Source organism: Nerophis ophidion, linkage group LG25 (genome assembly GCF_033978795.1).
Source record: "Nerophis ophidion isolate RoL-2023_Sa linkage group LG25, RoL_Noph_v1.0, whole genome shotgun sequence".
NCBI classification, from domain to species: domain Eukaryota; kingdom Metazoa; phylum Chordata; class Actinopteri; order Syngnathiformes; family Syngnathidae; genus Nerophis; species Nerophis ophidion.
Window position 1 is genome coordinate 40,418,954 of NC_084635.1, and position 27,995 is coordinate 40,446,948.

At 39.6% G+C, this 27,995-nt stretch overlaps 1 protein-coding gene and 1 long non-coding RNA gene across 17 annotated transcripts in view; one reads left to right on the top strand and one right to left on the bottom strand.

Annotated features, from left to right (window-relative positions):
* Positions 1-566: 566 nt before the first annotated feature.
* On the bottom strand, positions 567-27,963 carry LOC133543041 (uncharacterized). The gene is made up of 3 exons (XR_009804287.1): positions 27,623-27,963; positions 10,154-10,263; positions 567-660 (listed from the first exon to the last, which is right to left on the bottom strand). It is a non-coding gene; the product is annotated as an uncharacterized LOC133543041 (long non-coding RNA).
* The window catches only part of baz2ba (bromodomain adjacent to zinc finger domain, 2Ba), a 314,952-nt gene continuing 314,061 nt past the window's right edge, over positions 27,105-27,995 (top strand). For 8 of the 16 annotated variants that reach the window (XM_061887402.1, XM_061887405.1, XM_061887403.1 and 5 more), the window contains exon 1: positions 27,107-27,376. The gene's annotated coding sequence lies outside the window, so the exon portion shown is untranslated. Of the gene's footprint in view, positions 27,377-27,995 lie in introns of all 16 variants that reach the window. The other 8 variants (XM_061887411.1, XM_061887418.1, XM_061887415.1 and 5 more) reach the window with 4 other exon arrangements.

Here is a 27,995-nt window from a genome sequence, read left to right on the forward strand (position 1 = left end):
ATTAAATGTCAGTCTTATCTGTTTGTAAAAATATAAAAATATTAAATGTCAGTGTTTACCTGTAAATAAAAATATAGTAATAATAAAAGTAAGCTGTAAATAAGAATGAGTAATAAAAGTAAGACATTAGCACCACAATGTGAAGTGAATTGGGGCGGTTTAGCTCGGTTGGTAGAGCGGCCGTGCCAGCAACTTGAGGGTTGCAGGTTCGATTCCCGCATCCGCCATCCTGGTCACTGCCGTTGTGTCCTTGGGCAAGACACTTTACCCACCTGCTCCCAGTGCCACCCACACTGGTTTGAATGTAACTTAGATATTGGGTTTCACTATGTAAAGCGCTTTGAGTCACTAGAGAAAAAGCGCTATATAAATATAATTCACTTCACTAGCACCACAATGACAGAACATTCTCTCATTGAAGTTATTATTGTTATGATGTACTCCAGGCCAGGTGCATAAAAATGGCCACACTTCTCTTCTTGGCTTTAAGATCAGTGTTTGCTCAAACCTTGGACTTGATGGAAGTGTGTTGGCTTAATGGCATCATCCCGCGTGGGGGGGGGGGGGGGGGGGGGGGGGGGGGGGGGCATCTGTATTCCCTCAATGTGTCTGTGCAGAAATCAATACTTGCAAGCACAGCGGCTGCCTTCCAACGGCCGTCTTTGCAGGAGAAGAAGAAGAAATAAAAGCAAATCAGCAGATTCATTTGTTTTCCATCAGTCTCAGGAGGGATTTTGTTCCCTTGTTTCTTCCTGGCCTCATTATACTTTCTAATCAAGACCCCCAAAAAGTCTCTCTTGGACGAGCCTCCCTGCCCCTCCCCCCCCGTCTCCTCCCCGCCGTGGCAGTCATTGTGCTGCCACTTATTATGTTACAAATGACCCAGCCATGGCGGCCCACCCTCCTCTGCTGCCGGGGCCTGCTCCTAATCACCAGAGTGGCCCCCCCCCCCGCCCCTAAAGAGACACCCAACCGTGCCCCCCCCGCCCCACGCTCTCCACCAGGAAGATTCTCCACTGCAATTAAAAAATGCTGCAACTGTTTGACAAACACGGCCTGTCAGCACTGGACACCAGGAGATGGAGAAAGAGGGCGGGGGATTGTAGGGAGATCTTATTTGGGGAGAGCAGACTCCCCCATCTCAACAGGTGATGGCAGGCAGGTACACCAATCACCTTAGAACCAGGAGAGCAGGCCTACTAGAGGTTTGGATCTTAGAACCAGGAGAGCAGGCCTACTAGAGGTTTGGACCTTAGAACCAGGAAAGCATGCCTACTAAAGGTTTGGACCTTAGAACCAGGAGAGCATGCCTACAGGAAATATGGACCTTGGAACCAGGAGAGCATGCCTACTAGAGGTTTGGACCATAGAACAAGGAGAGTAAGCCTACTAGAGGTTTGGATCTTAGAACCAGGGGAGCAGGCCTGCAAGAGGTTTGGACCTTAGAACCAGGAGAGCATGCCTACAAGAAGTTTGGACCTTAGAACCAGGAGAGCATGCCTACAAGAAGTTTGGACCTTAGAACCAGGAGAGCATGCCTACAAGAAGTTTGGACCTTAGAACCAGGAGAGTATGCCTACAAGAAGTTTGGACCTTAGAACCAGGAGAGTATGCCTACAATAAGTTTTGACCTTAAAATCAGGAGAGCAGGCCTGCAAGAGGTTTGGTCCTTGGAACCAGGAGAGCAGGCCTACTAGAGGTTTGTACCTTAAAACCAGGAGAGCAGGCCTACTAGAGGTTTGTACCTTAGAACCAGGAGAGCATGCCTACTAGAGGTTTGGACCTTAGAACCAGGAGAACATGCCTGCAAGAGGTTTGGACCTTAGAACAAGGAGAATATGCCTACTAGAGGTTTGGATCTTAGAACCAGGAGAGCAGGCCTGCAAGAGGTTTGGACCTTAGAACCAGGAGAGCATGCCTACAAGAAGTTTGGACCTTAGAACCAGGAGAGCATTCCTACTAGAGGTTTGGACCTTAGAACCAGGAGAGCATGTCTACTAGAGGTTCGGACCTTAGAACCAAGGGAGCATGCCTACTAGAGGTTTGGACCTTAGAACCAGGCGAGCATGCCTGTAAGAGGTTTGGACCTTAGATCCCGGAGAGCATGCTTACTAGAGGTCTGAACCTTAGAACCAGGAGAGCATGCCTACTAGAGGTTTGGACCTTAGAACCAGGAGAGCATGCCTACAAAAGGTTTGTACCTTAGAACCAGGAGAGCATGCCTATAAGAAATTTGGACCTTAGAACCAGGAGAGCATGCCTACTAGAGGTTTGGAGCTTAGAACCAGGAGAGCATGTCTACTAGAGGTTCGGACCTTAGAACCAGGAGAGCATGCCTACTAGAGGTTTGAACCTTAGAACCAGGAGAGCATGCCTACTAGAGGTTTGGACCTTAGAACCAGGAGAGCATGCCTACAAGAGGTTTGGACCTTAGAACCAGGAGAGCATGTCTACTAGAGGTTTGCACCTTAGAACCAGGAGAGCATGCCTACAAGAGGTTTGAACCTTAGAACCAGGAGAGCATGCCTACTAGAGGTTTGGACCTTAGAACCAGGAGAGCAGGCCTGCAAGAGGTTTGGACCTTAGAACCAGGAGAGCATGCCTACTAGAGATTTGGGCCTTAGAACCAGGAGAGCATGCCTACTAGAGGTTTGGACCTTAGGACCAGGAGAGCATGCCTACTAGAGGTTTGAACCTTAGAACCAGGAGAGCATGTCTACTAGAGGTTTGCACCTTAGAACCAGGAGAGCATGCCTACAAGAGGTTTGAACCTTAGAACCAGGAGAGCATGCCTACTAGAGGTTTGGACCTTAGAACCAGGAGAGCATGCCTACAAGAAGTTTGGACCTGAGAATCAGGAGAGCATGCCTACAAGAAGTTTGGACCTTAGAATCAGGAGAGCATGCCTACTAGAGATTTGGACCTTAGAACCAAGAGAGCATGCCTACAAGAAGTTTGGACCTTAGAACCAGGAGAGCATGCCTACAATAGGTTTGGACCTTAGAACCAGGAGAGCATGCCTACTAGAGGTTTGGACCTTAGAACCAGGAGAGCATGCCTACAAGAGGTTTGGACCTTAGAACCAAGAGAGCATGCCTACAAGAGGTTTGGACCTTAGAACCAGGAGAGCATGCCTACTAGAGGTTTGGACCTTAGAACCAGGAGAGCAGGCCTGCAAGAGGTTTGGACCTTAGAACCAGGAGAGCATGCCTGCAAGAGGTTTGGACCTGAGAACCAAGAGAGCATGCCTACAAGAAATTTGGACCTTAGAACCAAGAGAGCATGCCTACAAGAGGTTTGAACCTTAGAACCAGGAGAGCATGCCTACTAGAGGTTTGGACCTTAGAACCAGGAGAGCATGCCTGCAAGAGGGTTGGACCTTAGAACTAGGAGAGCATGCCTACTAGAGATTTGGACCTTAGAACCAGGAGAGCATGCCTACTAGAGATTTGGACCTTAGAACCAGGAGAGCATGCCTACTAGAGATTTGGACCTTAGAACCAGGAGAGCATGCCTACTAGAGGTTTGGACCTTAGAACCAGGAGAGCAGGCCTGCAAGTAGTTTGGACCTTAGAACCAGGAGAGCATGCCTACTAGAGGTTTGAACCTTAGAACCAGGAGAGCATGCCTAAATGAGGTTTGGACCTTAGAACCAGGAGAGCATGCCTACTAGAGGTTTGGACCTTAGAACCAGGAGAACATGCCTAAATGAGGTTTGGACCTTAGAACCAGGAGAGCATTCCTACTAGAGGTTTGAACCTTAGAACCAGGAGAGCATGCCTAAATGAGGTTTGGACCTTAGAACCAGGAGAGCATGCCTAAATGAGGTTTGGACCTTAGAACCAGGAGAGCATGCCTACTAGAGGTTTGGACCTTAGAACCAGGAGAGCATGCCTACAATAGGTTTGGACTAGCAGCTAGATGCTGAGTCAGCAGTTCTGTGGTCCTGATTGACCTGTGACATTCAAATCTAACTAGGGGTGTCCCGATACGGTACCGATATGGGCTTGCATCCGAAATGTGTGATATCAAGTAGTCCGGCAGCGTGTTTACGTGTGTGTGATATCATGTGTGATACAAGCAGTCTTGCAGGATGTTTACTTGTGTGTGATATCACGTGTGATACAAGCAGTCCTGCATAGTGTTTGCTTGTGTGTGTGGTATCATGTGCGATACAAGCAGTCCTGCAGCATGTTTACTTGTGTGTGCGATGTCATGTGCGATACAAGCAGTCCTGCAGCGTGTTTATGTGTGCATGATATCATGTGTGATACAAGCAGTCCTGCAGCGTGTTTACTTGTGTGTGATATCATGTGCAATAGAAGCAGTCCTGCAGCATGTTTATGTGTGTGTGATATCATGTGCGATACAAGCAGTCCTGCAGCGTGTTTACTTGTGTGTGCATGATATCATGTGTGATACAAGCAGTCCTGCAGCGTGTTTACTTGTGTATGTGATATCATGTACGAAAGAAGCAGTCCTGCATAGTGTTTACTTGTGTGTGTGATATCATGTGCGATACAAGCAGTCCTGCAGAGTGTTTACTTGTGTGTGATATCATGTGCAATAGAAGCAATCCTGCAGCATGTTTATGTGTGTGTGATATCATGTGTGATACAAGCAGTCCTGCATAGTGTTTACTTGTGTGTGATATCATGTGTGATACAAGCAGTCCTGTAGCATGTTTACTTGTGTGTGATATCATGTGTGATACAAGCAGTCCTGCAGCATGTTTATGTGTGTGTGATATCATGTGTGATACAAGCAGTCCTGCATAGTGTTTACTTGTGTGTGATATCATGTGTGATACAAGCAGTCCTGCAGCGTGTTTTTACTTGTGTGTGATATCATGTGCAATAGAAGCAGTCCTGGCAGCATGTTTATGTGTGTGTGATGTCATGTGCGATACAAGCAGTCCTGCAGCGTATTTATGCGTGCAAGATATCACCTTTGATACAAGCAGTCCTGCAGTGTGTTTTTACTTGTGTGTGATATCATGTGTGATACAAGCAGTCCTGCATAGTGTTTGCTTGTGTGTGTGGTATCATGTTCGATATAAGAAGTCCTGCAGCATGTTTACTTGTGTGTGATATCATGTACGATACAAGCAGTCCTGCAGCGTGTTTACTTGTGTGTGTGGTATCATGTTCGATATAAGAAGTCCAGCAGCATGTTTACTTGTGTGTGACGTCATGTGCGATACAAGCAGTCCTGCAGAGTGTTTACTTGTGCGTGCTATCAGGTGTGATACAAACAGTCCTGCAGTGTGTTTCTGTGTGTGTGACATCATGTGCGATACAAGCAGTCCTGCAGCATGTTTACTTGTGTGTGTGACGTCATGTGCGATACAAGCAGTCCTGCAGAGTGTTTACTTGGGTGTAATATCATGTGCGATACAAGCAGTCCGGCTGCATTTTTACTTGTGTGTGACATCATGTGCGATACAAGCATCCCGGCAGTGTGTTTACTTGTGTGTGTGACGTCATGTGCGATACAAGCAGTCCTGCAGAGTGTTTACTTGGGTGTGATATCATGTGCGATACAAGCAGTCCTGCAGCATTTTTACTTGTGTGTGACGTCATGTGCGATACAAGCAGTCCGGCAGTGTGTTTACTTGTGTGTGTGACGTCATGTGCGATACAAGCAGTCCTGCAGCATGTTTACTTGTGTGTGTGACGTCATGTGCGATACAAGCAGTCCTGCAGAGTGTTTACTTGGGTGTAATATCATGTGCGATACAAGCAGTCCGGCTGCATTTTTACTTGTGTGTGACATCATGTGCGATACAAGCATCCCGGCAGTGTGTTTACTTGTGTGTGTGACGTCATGTGCGATACAAGCAGTCCTGCAGAGTGTTTACTTGGGTGTGATATCATGTGCGATACAAGCAGTCCTGCAGCATTTTTACTTGTGTGTGACGTCACGTGCGATATAAGCAGTCCTGCAGTCGATTTTGTGGCGCCCCCTTAGCTCCCATTGACCTCTGTTCAGTAATCACACCTCACCGAGCCGACACTACAACATAATAGAAGTGTGATTCCTCCAAACCAACTAATATTCATGGATCTGATATCAACATCATATGAGAAGTCTACCTGGTAAAAAGATTAGCGGGGATAAAACAAGTCAAAAGAGGACATATTAGTGACACCAACATAAAAACATTATTAGTCATTTTCAATGTTTAAGAAGCCTTGTTTTAATTGTGGCTGTGAACCAACCTGGCCTGTATCTTCTGGGGAGAATTGGAGTTGATTTATGTAAACCAGGGGTCACCAACACTGGCCTGTTCTAAAAATAGCTCAAATAGCAGCACTTACCAGTGAGCTGCCTCTATTTTTTAAATTGTATTTATTTACTAGCAAGCTGGTATCGCTTTTCTAGACATTTTTAATTCTAAGAGAGACAAAACTTCAATAGAATTTGAAAATCCAAGAAAATATTTTGAAGACTTGGTCTTCACTTGTTGAAATAAATTCATTTATTTGTTTTACTTTGCTTCTTATAACTTTCAGAAAGACCATTTTTGAATTGATTGAGTAACGTGGACCCCGACTTAAACAAGTTGAAAAACTTATTGGGGTGTTAGCATTTAGTGGTCAATTGTAGGGAATATGTACTGTACTGGCGGTATAGCTCGGTTGGTAGAGCGGCCGTGCCAGCAACTTGAGGGTTGCAGGTTCGATTCCCACTTCCACCATCCTAGTCACTGCCGTTGTCCTTGGGCAAGACACTTTACCCACCTGCTCCCAGTGCCACCCACACTGGTTTGAATGTAACTTAGATATTGGGTTTCACTATGTAAAGCGCTTTGAGTCACTTGAGAAAAGCGCTATATAAATATAATTCACTACTGTGCAATCTACTAATAAAAGTATCAATCAATCAATCAATCAAAGAGAAAAAATACAACCTTAAAAATGATTTTAGGATTTTTAAACACATATACCTTTTTACCTTTTAAATTCCTTCCTCTTCTTTCCTGACAATTTAAATCAATGTTAAATTTTTTATTTTTTATTGTAAAGAATAATAAATACGTTTTAATTTAATTCTTCATTTTAGCTTTTGTTTTTTCGACGAAGAATATTTGTGAAATATTTCTTCAAACTTATTATGATTAAAATTCAAAATTATTCTGGTAAATCTAGAAAATCTGTAGAATCAAATTTAAATCTCATTTCAAAGTCTTTTAAATTTCTTTTAACATTTTTGTTCTGGAAAATCTAGAAGAAATAATGATTTGTTTTTGTTAGAAATATATCTTGGTCCAATTTGTTATATATTCTAACAAAGTGCAGATTGGATTTTAACCTATTTAAAACATGTCATTAAAATTCTAAAAGTCATTTTAAGTAGGAAAAATTACTAATGATGTTCCATAAATTATTTTTTTATTTTTTCAAAAAGATTCGAATTAGCTAGTTTTTCTCTTCTTTTTTTTGTCGGTTGAATTTTGAATTTTAAAGAGTCGAAATTGAAGATAAACTATGTTTCGAAATTTAATTTTCATTTTTTTTCGTGTTTTCTCCTCTTTTAAATCGTTCAAATAATTTTTTTCTATCAATTATTCTCTACAAAAAAACTTCCGTAGAAGCAAAAAAAAAAAACCACATATACCTTTTTACCTTTTAAATTCCTTCCTCTTCTTTCCTGACAATTTAAATCAATATACAAGTAAATTTATTTTTTTTATTGTAAAGAATAATAAATACGTTTTAATTCTTCATTTTAGCTTCTGTTTTTTCGACAAAGAATATTTGTGACATATTTCTTCAAACTTATTATGAATAAAATTCAAAATCATTCCGGCAAATCTAGAAAATCTGTAGAATCAGATTTAAATCTCATTTCAAAGTCTTTTGAATTTCTTTTAACATTTTTGTTCTGGAAAATCTAGAAGAAATAATGATTTGTCTTTGTTAGAAATATAGCTTGGTCCAATTTGTTATATATTCTAACAAAGTGCAGATTGGATTTTAACCTATTTAAAACATGTCATCAAAATTCTAAAAGTAATTTTAATTAGGAAAAATTACTAATGATGTTCTATAAATTATTTTTTTGATTTTTTCAAAAAGATTCGAATTAGCTAGTTTTTCTCTTCTTTATTTCGGTTGATTTTTTAATTTTAAAGAGTCTAAATTAAAGATAAAAACTATGTTTCGAAATTAAATTTTCTTTTTTTTTTCGTTTTTTTTCCTCTTTTAAATTGTTCAAATAATTTTTTTCTATCAATTATTCTCTACAAAAAATATACAGAAATACACTTTTTTTTAAAAACATATATTTATCTGTTTCTATATGTATTTATTGTGAGAAATCATTAAGATGATCAGTGTTTCCACAAAGATAAATATCATTAATTGTTAATAATAACAAAGAGTTAAAGGAAAATTGAGCAGAAGTGAATTATATTTATATAGCGCTTTTCTCTAGTGACTCAAAGCGCTTTACATAGTGAAACCCAATATCTAATTTAAATTTTAAAGAGTCGAAATTAAAGATAAACTATGTTTCGAAATTAAATTTTCTTTTTTTTTTCGTTTTTTCTTCTCTTTTAAATCGTTCAAATAATTTTTTCTATCAATTATTCTCTACAAAAAACTACACAAAATATACAGAAATACACTTTTTTTAAAAAATATATATTTATCTGTTTCTATATGTATTTATTGTGAGAAATCATTAAGATGATCAGTGTTTCCACAAAGATAAATATCATTAATTGTTAATAATAACAAAGAGTTAAAGGAAAATTGAGCAGAAGTGAATTATATTTATATAGCGCTTTTCTCTAGTGACTCAAAGCGCTTTACATAGTGAAACCCAATATCTAATTTTAATTTTAAAGAGTCGAAATTAAAGATAAACTGTTTCGAAATTAAATTTTCATTTTTTTTTCGTTTTTTCTCCTCTTTTAAATGGTTCAAATAATTTTTTTTCTATCAATTATTCTCTACAAAAAACTACACAAAATATACAGAAATACACTTTTAAAAAAAATATATATATACTTATCTGTTTCTATATGTATTTATTGTGAGAAATCATTAAGATGATCAGTGTTTCCACAAAGATAAATATCATTAATTGTTAATAATAACAAAGAGTTAAAGGAAAATTGAGCAGAAGTGAGTTATATTTATATAGCGCTTTTCTCTAGTGACTCAAAGCGCTTTACATAGTGAAACCCAATATCTAAGTGACATTTAAACCAGTGTGGGTGGCACTGGGAGCAGGTGGGTAAAGTGTCTTGCCCAAGGACACAACGGCAGTGACTAGGATGGCGGGAGCGGGAATCGAACCTGCAACCCTCAAGTTGCTGGCACGGCCGTTCTACCAACCGAGCTATGCCGCCCCCATCCATCCATTTTCTACCGCTTATTCCCTTTTGGGGTCGCGGGGGGCGCTGGCGCCTATCTCAGTTACAATTGGGCGGAAGGCGGGGTACACCCTGGACAAGTCGCCACCTCATCGCAGGGCCAACACAGATAGACAGACAACATTCACACTCACATTCACACACTAGGGGCAATTTTAGTGTTGCCAATCAACCTATCCCCAGGTGCATGTCTTTGGAAGTGGGAGGAGCCTATCCCCAGGTGCATGTCTTTGGAGGTGGGAGGAGCCTATCCCCAAGTGCATGTCTTTGGAAGTGGGAGGAGCCTATCCCCAGGTGCATGTCTTTGGAGGTGGGAGGAGCCTATCCCCAGGTGCATGTCTTTGGAAGTGGGAGGAAGCCGGAGTACCCGGAGGGAACCCACGCAGTCACGGGGAGAACATGCAAACTCCACACAGAAAGATCCCGCGCCTGGATTTGAACCCAGGACTGCAGGACCTTCGTATTGTGAGGCAGACGCACTAACCCCTCTGCCACCGTGAAGCCCGCTATGCCGCCCCAATAGAGCAAATTGGCTATTTCTGGCAATTTATTGAAGTGTGTATCAAACTGGTAGCCCTTGGCATGAATCAGTACCCAAGAAGTAGCTTTTGCTTTCAAAAAGGTTGGTGACCCCTGCTGTCAAGTAAGAGTTTGTGGGTTCTTCCGAGGATGTCGTAGTCGTAATGATTTGTGCAGTCCTTTGAGACATTTGTGATTTGGAGCTATATAAATAAAAATTGATTGATTGATTGAAGAGTTTGCAAATACCTGGTAAAACTAGATGGAGCCAGCAGTGAGATGACACACATAGTTGGCCGCCTTTCACTCCGACCCACCCTCATCACGCTGAAGCATTTGGGAGCAGTTGCCCACTCCATCTGCAAAAAAAAAAAAAAAAAAAAAAAGAAGAAGAAGAAGAACTACCCCGTCACCCCTCCCCCTTGTTGTTTTCCAGTTGAATGAAATAATCTTCCCCCGTCTGGAAAGCCAGTCTGGGTCAGAGGGCCTGTGCTCAGCCTGTTGCTTATTGTGTGTTGAGGAGAGGAGGTAAAGAACACAATTAGGCACAGATGGCCGTCTTTGCCAGGCAATGTATTGATCCCACCCAGAGGAAGATCTGTCCTGCTTCTCTTTTGCTTCTGACGAATGCCTTCTCATGTCTTGCCTGCACGTGTGCCACTCATTTCTCATGGTTTGATCACGTATCGCCCCTTTTCAAGCTTCATTCCTCTTTTTATTCCTGCATGGAGGAACCACCGTTTGCATGAGAATATCAGCCCGCAGCTGATATTTTTATGGAGACAAGCAAACCTGCAGCGTGTTTACTTGTGTGTGATATCATGTGCGATACAAGCAGTCCTGCAGTGTGTTTTTACTTGTGCGTGATATCATGTGTGATACAAGCAGTCCTGCATGGTGTTTACTTGTGTGTGTGTGGTATCATGTGAGATACAAGCAGTCCTGCATAGTGTTCACTTGTGTGTGATATCATGTGCGATAGAAGCAGTCCTGCAGCATGTTTATGTGTGTGATATCATGTACGATACAAGCAGCCTGGCAGCATGTTTACTTGTGTGTGTGTGTAGTATCATGTGAGATAGAAGCAGTCCTGCAGCATGTTTACTTGTGTGTGATATCATGTGCGATACAAGCAGTCCTGCAGCATGTTTACTTGTGTGTGACGTCATGTGTGATACAAGCAGTCCTGCAGCATGTTTATGTGTGTGTGATATCATGTGTGATACAAGCAGTCCTGCATAGTGTTCACTTGTGTGTGATATCATGTGTGATAGAAGCAGTCCTGCAGCGTGTTTACTTGTGTGTGACATCATGTGCGATACAAGCAGTCCTGCAGTGTGTTTTTACTTGTGCGTGATATCATGTGTGATACAAGCAGTCCTGCATAGTGTTTACTTGTGTGTGTGTGGTATCATGTGAGATAGAAGCAGTCCTGCAGCATGTTTACTTGTGTGTGATATCATGTGCGATACAAGCAGTCCTGCAGCATGTTTATATGTGTGTGATATCATGTGCGATACAAGCAGTCCTGCAGCATGTTTACTTGTGTGTGACATCATGTGCGATACAAGCAGTCCTGCAGTGTGTTTTTACTTGTGCGTGATATCATGTGTGATACAAGCAGTCCTGCAGTGTGTTTTTACTTGTGCGTGATATCATGTGTGATACAAGCAGTCCTGCATAGTGTTCACTTGTGTGTGTGGTATCATGTGCGATACAAGCAGTCCTGCAGCGTGTTTATGTGTGTGTGATATCATGTGTGATACAAGCAGTCCTGCATAGTGTTCACTTGTGTGTGTGATATCATGTGCGATACAAGCAGTCCTGCGGCGTGTTTGTGTGTGTGATATCATGTGTGATACAAGCAGTCCTGCATAGTGTTCACTTGTGTGCGTGGTATCATGTGCGATACAAGCAGTCCTGCATAGTGTTTGTGTGTGTGATATCATGTGTGATACAAGCAGTCCTACATAGTGTTCAATTGTGTGTGTGGTATCATGTGCGATACAAGCAGTCATGCAGCGTGTTTATGTGTGTGTGATATCATGTGTGATACAAGCAGTCCTGCAGCATGTTTACTTGTGTGTGATATCATGTGCGATACAAGCAGTCCTGCAGCATGTTTACTTGTGTGTATCTTTGAAAATGTCACTTATTGCAGAAGTTCACGTCAAAAAGTGAAACTTCTGAATGATTTGGATGTTTAGCTTGTAAAACTCCAAATTCAGTATCTTGTCCAATTTGGGGAAATATCAAAAAGTTTAATATTGGACAAAAGCCAAAAGCAGTGAAGTTGTCACGTTGTGTAAATGGTAAATAAAAAAATAATACAATGATTTGCAAATCCTTTTCAACTTATATTCAATTGAATAGACTGTAAAGACAAGATTTTTAATGTTTTGAACTGTGAAACGTTGTTATTTTTTGCAAATATTAGCTTATTTGGAATTTGAGGCCTGCAACACGTTTCAAAAAAGCTGGCACAAGTGGCTAAAAAGACTGAGAAAGTTGAGGAATATGTGTGTGTGATATCATGTGCGATACAAGCAGTCCTGCAGCGTATTTATGAGTGAGTGATATCACGTGTGATACAAGCAGTCCTGCAGTGTGTTTTTACTTGTGTGTGATATCATGTTTACTATGTAAAGCGCTTTGAGTCACTAGAGAAAAGTGCTATATAAATATAATTCACTTCACTTGTGTGTGTGGTATCATGTGCGATACAAGCAGTCCTGCATAGTGTTTACTTGTGTGTGACATCATGTGCGATACAAGCAGTTCTGCAGCGTATTTATGTGTGCGTGATATCACGTGTGATACAAGCAGTCCTGCAGCGTATTTATGTGTGCGTGATATCACGTGTGATACAAGCAGTCCTGCAGTGTGTTTTTACTTGTGTGTGATATCATGTGTGATACAAGCAGTCCTGCATAGTGTTTACTTGTGTGTGTGATGTCATGTGCGATACAAGCAGTCCTGCATAGTGTTCACTTGTTTGTGTGATATCATGTGTGATACAAGCAGTCCTGCATAGTGTTCACTTGTGTGTGTGATATCATGTGCGATACAAGCAGTCCTGCGGCGTGTTTGTGTGTGTGATATCATGTGTGATACAAGCAGTCCTGCATAGTGTTCACTTGTGTGTGATATCATGTGCGATACAAGCAGTCCTGCATAGTGTTTGTGTGTGTGATATCATGTGTGATACAAGCAGTCCTGCATAGTGTTCAATTGTGTGTGTGGTATCATGTGCGATACAAGCAGTCATGCAGCGTGTTTATGTGTGTGTGATATCATGTGCGATACAAGCAGTCCTGCAACGTGTTTACTTGTGTGTATCTTTGAAAATGTCACTTATTGCAGAAGTTCACGTCAAAAAGTGAAACTTCTAAATGATTTGGATGTTTAGCTCGTAAAACTCCAAATTCAGTATCTTGTCCAATTTGGGAAAATATCAAAAAGTTCAATATTGTAGAAAAGCTAAAAGCAGTGAAGTTGTCACGTTGTGTAAATGGTAAATAAAAAGAGAATACAATGATTTCCAAATCCTTTTCAACTTATATTCAATTGAATAGACTGTAAAGACAAGATTTTTAATGTTTGAACTGTAAAACGTTGTTATGTTTTGCAAATATTAGCTCGTTTGGAATTTGAAGCCTGCAATATGTTTCAAAAAAGCTGGCACAAGTGGCTAAAAAGACTAAGAAAGTTGAGGAATATGTGTGTGTGATATCATGTGCGATACAAGCAGTACTGCAGCATGTTTACTTGTGTGTGATATCATGTGCGATACAAGCAGTCCTGCGGCGTGTTTACTTGTGTGTGACATCATGTGCGATACAAGCAGTTCTGCAGCGTATTTATGTGTGCGTGATATCACGTGTGATACAAGCAGTCCTGCAGCATGTTTACTTGTGTGTGATATCATGTGCGATACAAGCAGTTCTGCAGCGTATTTATGTGTGCGTGATATCACGTGTGATACAAGCAGTCCTGCAGTGTGTTTTTACTTGTGTGTGATATCATGTGCGATACAAGCAGTCTTGCATAGTGTTTACTATGTAAAGCGCTTTGAGTCACTAGAGAAAAGTGCTATAAAAAAATAATTCACTTCACTTGTGTGTGTGATATCATGTGCGATACAAGCAGTCCTGCAGCATGTTTACTTGTGTGTATCTTTGAAAATGTCACTTGTTGCAGAAGTTCACGTCAAAAAGTGAAACTTCTAAATGATTTGGATGTTTAGCTCGTAAAACTCCAAATTCAGTATCTTGTCCAATTTGGGGAAATTTAAAAAAGTTCAATATTGAACAAAAGCCAAGAGCAGTGAAGTTGTCACGTTGTGTAAATGGTAAATAAAAAGAGAATACAATGATTTCCAAATCCTTTTCAACTTATATTCAATTGAATAGACTGTAAAGACAAGATTTTTAATGTTTGAACTGTAAAACGTTGTTATTTTTTGCAAATATTAGCTTGTTTGGAATTTGAGGCCTGCAACCTGTTTCAAAAAAGCTGGCACAAGTGGCTAAAAAGACTGAGAAAGTTGAGGAATATGTGTGTGTGATATCATGTGTGATACAAGCAGTCCTGCGGCATGTTTACTTGTGTGTGATGTCATGTGCGATACAAGCAGTCCTGCAGCGTATTTATGTGTGCGTGATATCACGTGTGATACAAGCAGTCCTGCAGCATGTTTACTTGTGTGTGATATCATGTGCGATACAAGCAGTTCTGCAGCGTATTTATGTGTGCGTGATATCACGTGTGATACAAGCAGTCCTGCAGTGTGTTTTTACTTGTGTGTGATATCATGTGTGATACAAGCAGTCCTGCAGCGTATTTATGCGTGCGTGATATCATGTGCGATACAAGCAGTTCTGCAGCGTATTTATGTGTGCGTGATATCACGTGTGATACAAGCAGTCCTGCAGCATGTTTACTTGTGTGTGATATCATGTGCGATACAAGCAGTTCTGCAGCGTATTTATGTGTGCGTGATATCACGTGTGATACAAGCAGTCCTGCAGTGTGTTTTTACTTGTGTGTGATATCATGTGCGATACAAGCAGTCTTGCATAGTGTTTACTATGTAAAGCGCTTTGAGTCACTAGAGAAAAGTGCTATAAAAAAATAATTCACTTCACTTGTGCGTGTGATATCATGTGCGATACAAGCAGTCCTGCAGCATGTTTACTTGTGTGTATCTTTGAAAATGTCACTTGTTGCAGAAGTTCACGTCAAAAAGTGAAACTTCTAAATGATTTGGATGTTTAGCTCGTAAAACTCCAAATTCAGTATGTTGTCCAATTTGGGGAAATTTAAAAAAGTTCAATATTGAACAAAAGCCAAGAGCAGTGAAGTTGTCACGTTGTGTAAATGGTAAATAAAAAGAGAATACAATGATTTCCAAATCCTTTTCAACTTATATTCAATTGAATAGACTGTAAAGACAAGATTTTTAATGTTTGAACTGTAAAACGTTGTTATTTTTTGCAAATATTAGCTTGTTTGGAATTTGAGGCCTGCAACCTGTTTCAAAAAAGCTGGCACAAGTGGCTAAAAAGACTGAGAAAGTTGAGGAATATGTGTGTGTGATATCATGTGTGATACAAGCAGTCCTGCGGCATGTTTACTTGTGTGTGATGTCATGTGCGATACAAGCAGTCCTGCAGCGTATTTATGTGTGCGTGATATCACGTGTGATACAAGCAGTCCTGCAGCATGTTTACTTGTGTGTGATATCATGTGCGATACAAGCAGTTCTGCAGCGTATTTATGTGTGCGTGATATCACGTGTGATACAAGCAGTCCTGCAGTGTGTTTTTACTTGTGTGTGATATCATGTGTGATACAAGCAGTCAAAAAGTGAAACTTCTAAATGATTTGGATGTTTAGCTCGTAAAACTCCAAATTCAGTATCTTGTCCAATTTGGGAAAATGTCAAAAAGTTCAATATTGAACAAAAGCCAAAAGCAGTGAAGTTGTCACGTTGTGTAAATAGTAAATAAAAAAATAATACAATGATTTCCAAATCCTTTTCAACTTATATTCAATTGTAAAGACAATATTTTTAACGTTTGAACTGTAAAAGGTTGTTATTTTTTGCAAATATTAGCTTGTTTGGAATTTGAGGCCTGCAACATGTTTAAAAAAAGCTGGCACAAGTGGCAAAAATGACTGAAAACGTTGAGGAATGCTCATCAAAGACTTATTTGGAACATCCCACAGGTGAACAGGCTAATTGGGAACAGGTGGGTGCCATGATTGGGTATAAAAGCATCTTCCATGAAATGCTCACTCATGCACAAACAAGGACGGGGTGAGGGTCACCACTTTGTCAACAAATGCCTGAGCAAATTGTTTAAGAACAACATTTCTCAAGCAGCTATTGCAAGGAATTTAGGGATTTCACCATCTATGCTTTGTAATTGTCATGGCTAGTGATCATGTTTTGTTTAGTTGTGTTCTGTTTTGCTTAAGACTCCATTGTTTCCTGTTTTTGCACTTCCTTGTTTGCTTTGTTTCCATGCCAACCCATTAGTTTTCACCTGTCCTCATGTCACGCATCCGTCTCACGTTTTGCACTCTCACACTTGTCACTAATCATGTCTATTATTTAAACCGAAAGTTGCCAGGAAGTCAGCCTGGCGACTTTACCTTTACCTCCACTCTGCTTCATGCCATGTTTACGATCCACGCTGCTGGTTTCATAGTTCCATGCCAGGTAAGTTTCTGTTTATTGTTCATAGTTTCTGCCTTTGTGCAAGTTTTGTTTCATTAGTCAAGTTTGTTCTCCGCCATTGTTTTGTTTGCTTCTTTTTTTGTAGTTACAGTCTTAAAATAAAAGATGTCATTACCTTCACGCCTTGCCCGCTCCAACTTTCCTTAGCATTCCGGAAAAACAAACCCCGAAGTCAACGTTCTGACAGTAATATCATCAAAAGGTTCAGAGAATCTGGAGAAATCACTGTACATAAGCCATGATAATACGGACCTTCAATCCCTTTGCATCAAAAGCAACATCCGTGTGTAAAGGATATCACCACATGGGCTCAGGAACACTTCAGAAAACCACTGTCAGTAACTACAGTTGGTCGCTACATCTGTAAGTTCAAGTTAAAACCCTACTATACTAAGCCAAAGCCATTTATCAACAACACCCAGAAATGTTTTGCTGCGCTTCAGCTCATCTAGGATGGACTGATGCAAAGTGGAAAAGTGTTCTGTAGTCTGACATGTCCACATTTCAAATTGTTTTTGTAAACTGTGGACCAAAGAGGAAAAGAACCATCCAGACTGTTCTAGGCGCAAAGTCGAAAATATCAGGGTGTATTAGTGCCCAAGGCATGGGTAACTTACACTTCTGTGAAAGCACCATTAATGCTGAAAGGTACATACAGCTTTTGGAACAACATATGTTGCCATCCAAGCAAGACAAAGCCAAGCCACTTGTTACAACAGTGTGGTTTCATAGTAAAAGAGTGCGGGTACTAGACTGGCCTGCCTTTAGTCCAGACCTGTGTCCCATTGAAAAAGTGTGGTGCAATATGAAGGCTAAAATATGAGGCAGGAGACTGTTGAACAACTTAAGCTGTACATCAAGCAAGAATGGGAAAGAATTCCACTTCAAAAATGTGTCTCCTCAGTTCCCAAACCTTTACTGAGTGTTGTTAAAAGGAAAGGCCATGTAACACACTGGTAAAAATGCCTTTTTTGCAATGTGTTGCTGCCATTAAATTATAAGTTCATGATTATTTGCAAAAAAAGTTTCTCAGTGTGAACATGAAATATCTTGTCTTTGCAGTCTAATCAACTGAATATAAGTTGAAAAGGATTTGCAAATCATTGTATTCTCTTTTTATTTACAATTTACACAACGTGACAACTTCACTGCTTTTGGGGTTTGTAGAATTCATGTTAGAACGATACACAAGCCTGCAACTAGCTCAAGAGCTAATACAAACCGCAATAACAAAAAAAAAAGGAGTCCGAATAAAAATACTCTGAAGTGCGACAAAGCCTGTGTTGTCTTTGGATTTACTGAAACTACAGTAGGAAATGAGGAAAGATCAGCGTGGGTTTTATGTCATTCCTACTGTCTTTTGCAACATCCTCTCTCTGCGAGACGGCTTGTTTCTACTGTTGCTGCAATAAAAAGAAAGACCCGAGCAGAATCACCTTTTTGTGTGTGCATCCAGCAGAGTGATGGCAAGTCTCATTGAAGTTGAACGTGTTGATAGAAAACAGAAACATGCTGTGAAGTAAGTTTGAAGTGATTATTAAAAGGTTAATTGTGTTTCATATAAATGCTCAAACTGATACTGCCGTTGACGGTTTGAAATGTTCAAGGGTTTTTTTTTTTTTATTGTCCTCTGGATATACTTTCTGTTGGTGAAAAGTACATATGCACTTTCATCCCTTCCGATAAGCTGCAATATAATAAGCAATATTGTTGAAAATCCTGCACAAAGTAAAGATTTTAAGCCCTTTTTGAAAAAGAATATGACGATGCAGCTGAGAAGTGATAAGTGATTACACTTTTAATCACTTTCCATGTTTCTGTGTTAGCTTTATCATCTTTTTTATTGTATGGAGAATCACACAAACTGAACAATAAAAAAACTGAACACCGCTCTACCAACCGGTTCAGCTCGGTTGGTAGAGCGGCCGTGTCAGCAACTTGAGGGTTGCAGGTTCGATTCCCGCTTCCGCCATCCTAGTCACTGCCGTTGTGTCCTTGGGCAAGACACTTTACCCACCTGCTCCCAGTGCCACCCACACTGGTTTAAATGTAACTTAGATATTGGGTTTCACTATGTAAAGCGCGTTGAGTCACTAGAGAAAAGGCGCTATATAAATATAATTCAATTCAATTCAAAATGTTACAATCCACTTAACGTGCAAACTGACTTAAGTTGGTGCAGATGTTACCTTAGCTCAGTGGTTCTTAACCTGGCTTCGATCGAACCACATCTGACTCATCGTGTAAATACAAACGTATTACGGATACGGCAACAGCTGACGGATTTGCAGGCGTGTGATTTGTTCTGAGTTTATGCACTTTGTTGGTTTTGTTGTTTGAACAAGGTGATGTTCATGCACGGTTCAATTTGTGCGCCAGTAAAAAAAAACATGGTAACTGTGGAGAGGCAGAGCCGACGGTGACAAGGAGGTGGAGAATGCGGCTGAGCGGAGAGGCCGGGCGGACCGGGAGCGACGCCGCAATCTAATTCCGGCGCGTGGATCGCGCACCAGCAGACGATGAACTTATCTCCTCACACTGTATAAAAGGGTAGAAGGAGGAGCGATCGAGGCAGAAGGAGTTGGAGAGTCCGCGGCACATGGAGCGCAAGAAAGACGGCGACGACGACGAAAGCGACCGAAGAGCGAGCAGCAGAGGAGGAGCTGAAAAGCAACCCGGCAAGAGACAGCTTTATTTGAAAAAATAAAAAGAGTCAAACCTGCTCAAAGCAATGTCCTTCCTGAGTGGTCCATGGAACCCACACGACAGCTTAAGTCTGTCACATTGAAGTGAAGTGAATTATATTTATATAGCGCTTTTCCCTAGAGACTCAAAGCACTTTACATAGTGAAACCCAATATCGAAGTTACATTTAAAGCAGTGTGGGTGGCACTGGGAGCAGGTGGGTAAAGTGCCTTGCCCAAGGACACAACGGCAGTGACTAGGATGGCGGAAGCGGGAATCGAACCTGCAACCCCTCAAGTTGCTGGCACGGCCACTCTACCAACCGAGCTATGCCGCCCCCCCATTAACAATTTAGTATGGGGAACATATTCACCATAAATCAGTTGCTTATTAACATGCAAATTAGTAACATACTGGCTCTTAACAAGTCATTATTAAGTACTTATTAATGCCTTATTCGGCATGGCCTTATTATAACCCTAACCCTCAAACCCAGGACCCTAACCCTAACCAAATAACTCTTAATTAAGTCTTTATTACTTCGAATATGTTCCCCTAGTGTTCAAATAACTCTAAATTAAGTCTTTGTTACTTAAAATATGTTACACATACTAAAGTGTTGCGAGAAACATATAACTTTGTCTTGAATTTAAAAAATATTGTATTTTTCACTGAAGAAGAGTTCGGTGAATGCGTATATGAAACTGGTGGGGTTCGGTACCTCCACTGCCTTAGCTCATTTAAGTAATCTACTTTCAAAATAAGGTGATTATTTAAAGAATAATGCAGACAAATAAATTATGGCTGGAAAATGACTAATATTCTAAAACACATTTTGTAATTTGGATAAAGCATGATTAATCACAGAAGATAACTCGTGTGCATAAATAAAATACATTTAAAATGTATACACAAATGCAATTTTATTGTCAGAATGTCGGCCAGGAACGTTTTTGAACGGTTTACTTGAATGCATTGATCTGATCATTCACCGTATAGAGCAGGGGTCGGGAACCTTTTTGGCTGAGAGAGCCAAGAAGCAAAATATTTTAAAATGTATTTCCCTAAGAGTCATTTAATATCTTTTTAACACTGTACACAACTAAACATGTGCATTTTTAAGTAAGACCAGCATTTTTAGAGTATAATAGGTCTCTTATTCTTTGTAATAACATTGAGTACACAAATAATAACGTTGTTATTCTGAAGCTAACTGTGGAGGGGGCGTGGCCTGCAGGCCTGCAGCGAAGCAGGGTGTTATTTTTTTTTAACACTGTGATTACAAGTGGAATTATTCATTACCTATCGTGTAAAGCAATGGCGGCTCAGATTTATCCGAGAGCCAGATGCAGTCATCAAAAGAGCCACATCTGGCTCTAGAGCAATAGGTTTCCTACCCCTGGTATAGAGGTTAACGTAAAAGATCTTGCCCACTCAGAATAAATTGCACGATTAATCCAAGTGTGTACATTAATAATGCAATCATTTTTTGTGATTAATCACATGAGTTAATAACTCAATCATTTTGACTGTCCTGAATAAAATAGCAAGTTTTCAATAGTATTTCAAAAACAAATTTTGTCCTGACAGAAAACTAATAAGCACTAGTAATAATATGTGTACATGATTAATATGATAACAATGTAACACATTAATTTGTACAGCTCTCAAATAAAAGTATCATATTTTCAATAGTAATTAACAAACAATTCTGCCCACCCGGTGGGTCATGACAAAAAAATTTGAGAAGCACTGGTCTTAATACGTGTACATGATTAATGCGATATTTTTTGTGATTAATCAATAAATTAACTTGTACATTTTGACAGCCCTAAAATAAAAATAAAGTTTTCACAAACAACATGTCCCTAAAATAGATATTACAATGTTTATGATTAATTGCATGAGTTAACTCGATAATTTGGACAGCCCTAAAAACGATATTACAATGTTGCCAATAGTATTTAAAAAAATAATTCAGTCCACCAGGGGGCCATGACAGAAAGCTGATAAGCACTGGTATTAATATGTGTACATAAATAATGATACATTTTTGTGATTAATCACATAAGTTAACTAATTAATTCTGACAGATCTAAAATAAACATTATAAAGTTTTCAGTAGTAATCAACAAACTATTCTGTGCCCCAGAAGCACTGGCACTAATGGTTAACTAACTAACTACATGATTATTGCAAAAAAAAAAAATGTTTATGATTAATTGCATGAGTTAACTCGATAATTTGGACAGCCCTAAAAACGATATTACAATTTTGCCAATAGTATTGAAAAAAAACACAATTCTGTCCACCAGGGGGCCATGACAGAAAACTGATAAGCACTTGTATTAATATGTGTACATAATAATAATAATAATAATGGATTAGATTTATATTGGGCTTTTCTATTACTAGATACTCAAAGTGCTTACAGAGAAGTGGGAACCCATCATTCATTCACACCTGGTGGTGGTAAGCTACATTTGTAGCCACAGCTGCCCTGGGGTAGACTGACGGAAGCGTGGCTGCCAGTTTGCACCTACGGCCCCTCCGACCACCACCTTGTGTCCTGCTCAAGGACACAACGGTAGCAATTTGGATGTCAATAGGTGGGAAGCGAACCTGCAACCCTTAGGTTTCTGGCACGGCCGCTCTACCCACTATGCCATGCCGCCCCAAATGATTAATATAATACATTTTTGTGATTAATCACATAAGTTAACTCGCTAATTCTCACAGTTGTAAAATAAACATGATAAAGTTTTCAATAGTAATTAACCAACAAGTCTGTCCCCCAGGGAGCCATGACAGAAAACGGATTTTGATTGATTGATTGATACTTGTATTAGTAGATTGCACAGTTCAGTACATATTCCGTACAATTGACCACTAAATGGTAAAACCCGAATAAGTTTTTCAACTTGAATGAGTCGGCGAGGTCCACGTTAATCAATTCATGGTACAAATATATACTATCAGCATAATACAGTCATCACACAAGTTAATCATCATAGTATGTACATTGAATTATTTACATTATTTACAATCCGGGGGGTGGGATGAAGAGCTTTGGTTGATATCAGAACTTCAGTCATCAACAATTGCATCAACAGAGAAATGTGGACATTGAAACAGTGTAGACCAGGGGTGCCCACACTTTTTCTGCAGGCGAGCTACTTTTCAATTGACCAACTCGAGGGGATCTACCTCATTTATATATATCATTTATATTTATTTATTTATGAAAGAGACATTTTTGTAAACAAGTTAAATGTGTTTAATGATAATACAAGCATGTGTAACACATATAGATGTATTTCTTTCACGAAGACAAGAATAAAAGTTGGTGTATTACCTGATTCTGATGACTTGCATTGATTGGAATCAGACAGTAATGATGATAACGCCCACATTTTCAAATGGAGGAGAAAAAAAGTTGTCCTTTCTGTACAATACCACATGAAAGTGGTTGGTTTTTGGCATCTAATTCATCCAGCTTCCATACACTTTACAAGAAAAACATTGGCGGCAAATTCCGTAGCTTGCTTGATTGACATTCACGGCACCCGAGGGTCTTGTGAGATGACGCTGGCTGCTGCCAGTTCATTGTTATGAAAAAATGACAGAGAGGAAGGCGAGAAACACTTTTTATTTCAACAGACTTTCGCGCCGTCCCTTCCGTCAAAACTCTAAAGGCCGATTGCACATTTCCTATCTTCACAATAAAAGCCCTGCTTCATGCTGCCTGCGCTAACAAAAAAAGAGTCTCGGAAAGCTGGCGTGCACAAGTGATGTGCACGCCAGCTTTCTGAGGGATCGCTTGTGCACGCCAGTTTTCCGAGACTCTGTATTTAGTTAGCGCAGGCAGCATGAAGCAGGGCTTTTATTGTGAAGATAGGAAATGTGCAGTCGGCCTTTAGAGTTTTGACGGAAGGTACGGCGCGAGAGTCTGTTGAAATAAAAAGTGTTTCTCGCCTTCCTCTCGGTCATATTTTCGTAATAATGATCTTGCAGCAGCCAGCGTCATCTCACAAGACCCTCCGGTACCGTGAATGTCATTTAAGTGACGTTTTGGTGAAGATTGATGATCACTAATTTTTAGGTCTATTTTTTTTAAAAGCCTTGCTGGAGATCGACTGACACACCCCCCGCGGTCGACTGGTAGCTCGCGATCGACGTAATGGGCACCCCTGGTGTAGGTCTTATTTAGTAGGATATGTACAGCCAGCAGAGAACATAGTGAGTTCACATAGCATAAGAACAAGTATATACATTAGAAGTACATTTGAGTTGTTTATAATCCGGGGAGATGGGATGTGAATGGAGGAGGGTATTAGTAAAGTGTTGAAGTTGCCTGGAGGTGTTGTTTTAGAGCGGTTTTGAAGGAATATAGAGATGCACTTACTTTAATACCTGTTGGGAGTGCATTCCACATTGATGTGCACTGGTATTAATATGTGTACATGATTAATATGTTTCATTGTTGTGATTCATCACATAAGTTAACTCCGTAATTCTGACTGCTCTAAAATAAACATTATCATGTTTATGGACAAGCTGTAGGAAATGGATGGATGGATTGATTGATTGAATATTATTAACAAACAGTTCTGTCCACCAGGTGGGCCATGGCAGAAAACTAATAAGCACTGGTATTGATATGTGTACATGATCAATATCATACATTGTTGTGATTAATCACATAAGATAACATGTTAATTCTGACAGCTGTAAAGTAAACCTTCTCGCATTTTCACTAGTAATTAAACAGTTCTCTCTCCCAGGGGCCCATGACAGAGAACTGATAAGCACTGACATAGATTATTAATATGATACATTTGTGTGATTAATCACACAAGTTAACTCGTTAATTCAGCTCTAAAATAAACATGATCATGTTTTCACTAGTAATTAAACAAGTCTGTCCCCCAGGGGCCCATGACAGTAAACTAATAACCACTGGTATTAATATGTGTACATGATTAATATGATACATTTTGTGACTAATCACATAAGTTAACTTTTTAATACTGACAGTGTTAAAATAAACATGATCATGTTTTCACTAGTAATTAAACAAGTCTGTCCCCCAGGGGCCCATGACAGAGAACTGATAAGCACTGACGTAGATTATTAATATGATACATTCGTGTGATTAATCACACAAGTTAACTCATTAATTCAGCTCTAAAATAAACATGATCATGTTTTCACTAGTAATTAAACAAGTCTGTCCCCCAGGGGCCCATGACAGTAAACTAATAAACACCGGTATTAATATGTGTTTATGATTAATATGATACATTTTGTGACTAATCACTTAAGTTAACTTGTTAATACTGACAGTGTTAAAATAAACATGATCATGTTTTCACTAGTAATTACCCAAAAAATGTTGTCCCCCAGGGGCCCATGACAGAAAACTGATAAGCACTGACGTAGATTATTAATATGATACATTCGTGTGATTAATCACATAAATTAACTCGTTAATTCAGCTCTAAAAAAACATGATCATGTTTTCAGTAGTAATTAAACAAGTCGGTCCCCCAGGGGCCCATGACAGAAAACTGATAAGCACTGACGTAGATTATTAATATGATACATTTGTGTGATTAATCACATAAATTAACTCATTAATTCAAATCTAAAAAAACATGAATATGTTTTCACTAGTAATTAAACAAGTCTGTCCCCCAGGGGCCCATGACAGTAAACTAATAAAGACTGGTATTAATATGTGTACATGATTAATATGATACATTTTGTGACTAATCACATAAGTTAACTTGTTAATACTGACAGTGTTAAAATAAACATGATCATGTTTTCACTAGTAATTAAACAAGTCTGTCCCCCAGGGGCCCATGACAGAAAACTGATAGGCACTGACGTAGATTATTAATATGATACATTTGTGTGATTAATCACATAAATTAACTCATTAATTCAAATCTAAAAAAACATGAATATGTTTTCACTAGTAATTAAACAAGTCTGTCCCCCAGGGGCCCATGACAGTAAACTAATAAACACTGGTATTAATATGTGTACATGATAAATATGATACATTTTGTGACGAATCACATAAATTAACTTGTTAATACTGACAGTGTTAAAATAAACATGATCATGTTTTCACTAGTAATTACCCAAAAAAATGTTGTCCCCCAGGGGCCAATGACAGAGAACTGATAAGCACTGACGTAGATTATTAATATGATACATTTGCGTGATTAATCACACAAGTTAACTCATTAATTCAGCTCTAAAATAAACATGATCATGTTTTCACTAGTAATTAAACAAGTCTGTCCCCTAGGGGCCCATGACAGTAAACTAATAAACACTGGTATTAATATGTGTTTATGATTAATATGATACATTTTGTGACTAATCACATAAGTTAACTTGTTAATACTGACAGTGTTAAAATAAACATGATCATGTTTTCACTAGTAATTACCAAAAAAATGTTGTCCCCCAGGGGCCCATGACAGAGAACTGATAAGCACTGACGTAGATTATTAATATGATACATTTGCGTGATTAATCACATAAGTTAACTCATTAATTCAGCTCTAAAATAAACATGATCATGTTTTCACTAGTAATTGACAAAAAATGTTGTCCCCCAGGGGCCCATGACAGAGAACTGATAAGCACTGATATAGATTATTAATATGATACATTCGTGTGATTAATCACACAAATTAACTCGTTAATTCAGCTCTAAAATAAACATGATCATGTTTTCACTAGTAATTAAACAAGTCTGTCCCCCAGGGGCCCATGACAGTAAACTAATAAACACTGGTATTAATATGTGTACATGATAAATATGATACATTTTGTGACTAATCACATAAGTTAACTTGTTAATACTGACAGTGTTAAAATAAACATGATCATGTTTTCACTAGTAATTACCAAAAAAATGTTGTCCCCCAGGGGCCCATGACAGAGAACTGATAAGCACTGACGTAGATTATTAATATGATACATTTGCGTGATTAATCACATAAGTTAACTCATTAATTCAGCTCTAAAATAAACATGATCATGTTTTCACTAGTAATTGACAAAAAATGTTGTCCCCCAGGGGCCCATGACAGAGAACTGATAAGCACTGATATAGATTATTAATATGATACATTCGTGTGATTAATCACACAAATTAACTCGTTAATTCAGCTCTAAAATAAACATGATCATGTTTTCACTAGTAATTAAACAAGTCTGTCCCCCAGGGGCCCATGACAGTAAACTAATAAACACTGGTATTAATATGTGTACATGATTAATATGATACATTTTGTGACTAATCACATAAGTTAACTTGTTAATACTGACAGTGTTAAAATAAACATGATCATGTTTTCACTAGTAATTAAACAAGTCTGTCCCCCAGGGGCCCATGACAGAGAACTGATAAGCATTGACATAGATTATTAATATGATACATTCGTGTGATTAATCACATAAGTTAACTCGTTAATTCAGCTCTAAAATAAACATGATCATGTTTTCACTAGTAATTGACAGAAAACACATTACTGACATGTAATAATAATACGCAATAAAAGCTAAGAAGAACAAGTCCAAAGTCTGCAAGAAGAACAAAATAGTAAAGTATTGCAGAAATAATACTTTTTTAAAAATGCCAGCGTGCGGACGTAAGGCTGCTAATGTCATAAAAGCAGTCGCATCCCCTTTTGAATGAACCGACGACGTGGATGCGGCGTCTTTAATGTCGCATTTCAAAGTGTTACCGGGGCCGGTTACCGGGGGGCCGCTGCACAAATAAGAAGTTGTCTTTGTGTGGCGGCAGAGAGCTGACGTCAGGTCGGCTCCTTGAAGCGGAATAAACCTGGAGAAGGAAGAGTCTCCTTCAATCACACACACACTCACACACACTCACTCAATTACTGCTCAATTCCTGCTTTAGCAGTCGTCATCTTCCAGCTCGCAGGAAGGCAAAGACGCGAGTAAACCGGGAGTGGATTTGTGGAAATAAGTCAAGTGTCGAAAGTAAAAACAAGGTAAGTGTTTTTGTATTTTTGGTTCCCACCATTGCTGCGTCCTTGTGTGTGTTTGTGTTGTCGTCACTCCGCTTCTTTCTCCGTGGAAATGTTTGACGAGAGTTGTTTAAAACACCTTTTCTACCATACTTGTTTAAAAAAGACATTTCTAGCACACTCGTCTTCGCGCGAGTTAAGTTGGCTTTGAAATAAAAGATGTCGCCAGTGAGATAGATAGTAGTGTGTACGTGCTGTTTTACTACTCACTCTTTTATTCCACGACTTCTTTACTTTCCACTTTAATCGTGTTTCGGGGGGGAAATGTGGCGCCACGCCGCCGTGTGTCCGCCCGTTAAAGCCTCACTTTTTAACGGTCCCTTTTTCGAACAATTAGACTGATAACACCGAGCTCGGTTCCGGTGAAGTCCAACCTTGTCTTCTTTCTCGCCGTCCTCACTCCTAGTTTGTTCAGCCCGGCCGTGGAGAGCTGCCGCTGGGCGGTCTCTTCCTCTTAAACCCCGGCCAAGCTGGATGTATCCCTTTGTGTACATTACAATATCCTCCATTTTTTTCCCCCTGCCCCTTCCAAAACAACAAGACATTCGCCATCTTGGCTGTCTTTAATCCGCCTCCCCCCTTC